Below are 2,947 nucleotides of genomic sequence, written 5' to 3' on the forward strand. Positions count from 1 at the left end.
GATAGGCCTCTGTGGTTTACTCTTCAGGTTCTCTATTTTTTTAAGAAAGAAACCAAGTTATTTGTCCCATTTCTTACCTTTGCTCATGATTACCTCTCCATGGCATCATTTAACATGTCTTCTGTCCTTTGTACTGTTGAAGGTTAACAATTTGATTTAGAAGCTGTATTTGCATTTAATATTTCCTTATTCCAAATGTTTTGTTTACTATTGTTAATCACTTTAGGAAAAGTTTCTCTTCAATAGCTATTTTATTATACTTTTTTAAAAAAGTCTTTAGTAACACTTCTAAATTTATTAGCAGCCTGGGTTACTGACAAATTTAAGAACAGAATTCTAGGCAAAATGATGAACTGTTAAGTCCCTTTTGATTGCTTTTCAGATAGCTAAATATTTGTGTTAAACTTCACAGTTTGAAACACGTTGTCCCTAGAATGTATTGAGTGTAGAAAGTATTCAAATCTATGCCAAAGAATCTTACCTAAGTGGTATTTTAATAAAAATATAGTCTACTTACTAGTTTACTACTTGATATTTTCAAGAAATACACATCAAAAGAGAACTGAATTTCCTATTTTAGAGAAAGGAGTCAGCTAACAACCTCAACCTGAAAAGGTGCCAAGTACTCTGTTGATTTTGATCACTAAAAGTTGAATCAACTAAATATTAACAAGACTGTGAGCTACCGACTAGCCTTTCATAATGTCCTCCAGTTTTTGGGTCCACACTCAGATATTTATAAGGCATTGCTGTAGCTGAGTAGAGTTCTCACCTTCCAGAAATTAAATTAATATGACTACAAGGTAGTGCCTATTCTAATAGTAGTTGCTTTAGGGTAGACATCCCAACTATATGACTTTTCTTATTAGAAAGAGAATAATGGGCTGGGGAGATGGACCAGTGGTAAAGGAGCTTGTTTGCAAAGCTGCTGGCCTGGATTTGATTCTGCAGTGTCCACGTAAAGCTAGACTTCCAAAGTGGCACAAGCAGCTGGTGTCCAAGAGACCCTGGTGCATGTGCATGTGTGCACGTGTGCACACACACAAAAGCACTTGGGAGGCACTGTAGGAGGATTGCTGTGAGTTAGAGGCCACTCAGAGACTACATAGTGAATTCCAGGTCAGCCTGAGCTAGAGTGAGACCCAACCTCAACAAACAAAAACAAACAAAAAATTAAGAGTAGAACAAAATATGTCTCTATAGTTCATTTATATATCTGTCACATCTTTACACACCCACACTTTGTGTTAAACATAACTTCATGTATCCATCTACACAATTGTTCTGTGGCTTTCTTTCTCACTCAACAGAATCGGGATGTACACACACGCACACCACGGGTAGCTCAAGCACTTAAACTGTAACAAGAATGTGTTAGAAATGGGGATGGAATGTTACCACACAAGTTCTAAAAGCTACGTGTAACAATGGTATCAACTCTTCATCAGCTGTGTAGTTGTAGAACTTGAGAGTGGGAGAACAGGGCTGAAGAGATAGCTTTAGAGATGCTTGTAAAGCCAAAGGACCCGGGCTCGATCCCCCCACACCAGGTAAAGCCAGATGCACAAAGTGGCACATGTGTGTGGAGTTTATTTGAAGTGGCTGGAGGTCTTGGTGTGTTCATTCTTTCTTTCTTTTTTTAAATTTTATTTATTTATTTGAGAGTGACAGACACAGAGAGAAGGACAGATAGAGGGAGAGAGAGAGAATGGGCGCGCCAGGGCTTCCAGCCTCTGCAAACGAACTCCAGATGCATGCGCCCCCTTGTGCATCTGGCTAACGTGGGACCTGGGGAACCGAGCCTCGAACTGAGGCCCTTAGGCTTCACAGGCAAGCGCTTAACTGCTAAGCCATCTCTCCAGCCCTGTTCATTCTTTCTATCTGCCTTTCTCTTTCAAATAAAATAATTTTTTAAAAAAGAGTGGAAGGACAGAGGTGGTACAATTTCAGGGTTTGGGTTTAAATCTTCATTCACTGGCTTTATGAATTTGGACAAGATTCTTGTGTCTCAAGCTCCTATTTTGACTTCAGGGTTGATGTGAGAATTAAATGAGAAGACTTGCTTGTGGAGTGCTTAAAGCTCTGCTTTATACACAGCATATAACTGCTATATTTCCTAGTGAGTTACACTAGTGTTCTATTGTGAAGAGAGAGAATAGGCTGCTAGGGCATCCTGCTACCACTTATAAAATCCACACGTGCTGCTCTGTGATACACGTGCACAGTTTGGCAGCAGGGCCTTGACAGCACTTCCCTGCACTGTCTCTCATTTGCCTACTCCTCATATTTATTAGTGGACTTGCCCTCTTCACCCATTTTGGGTAGATTTTGTTACACATTTAAACATGCTGAGTCACTCAAAAGGAATAAAAGGTATAAGGACAACTCTTTTTGAACATTAGATTACTTACTCCAAAGGGCAGCAGTGCCTGGAAAAGTCATGGAATGATTAAGAGAAAGAAGGAAAAAGGAAAAGAACTTATTTCCCATAAATGAGAACTGTCTCTCAAGAACCAAGAATGGAGAACACCACATTTAACAAAACAATAACAAGGTTTATAAGGTATTTAATACTGGCATAGGTAGGGAATTTTGCATATAACATAGGACTTTTTAAAAATAACTTTACTGTATCAATAATGAATTCTAAGAGCACAATACACTGAGGCTTTGCTTGTTTTGAGGCAAGGTCTCATACAGCCCAGCTGGCCACAAATTGTCCCTGTAGCTGAGGATGACCTTGAACTCTTATCAGCTTGCCTTCACCTCCCAAATGCCGGGATTACAGCTGTACACCATAATGCCTGGTTTAGTGTCTGCTTTTAAACTCATCTTTTTTCAAAGTCAATTTAAGAAAACAATTAAAACTTTGTAACTATCCAGCCTAAAACTTTTGCTTCACACTAAAGTTTTCATGCTTCATATACAATAAGATATATTACAGTGG

Source organism: Jaculus jaculus, chromosome 7, assembly GCF_020740685.1.
Source record: "Jaculus jaculus isolate mJacJac1 chromosome 7, mJacJac1.mat.Y.cur, whole genome shotgun sequence".
Lineage (NCBI taxonomy): Eukaryota > Metazoa > Chordata > Mammalia > Rodentia > Dipodidae > Jaculus > Jaculus jaculus.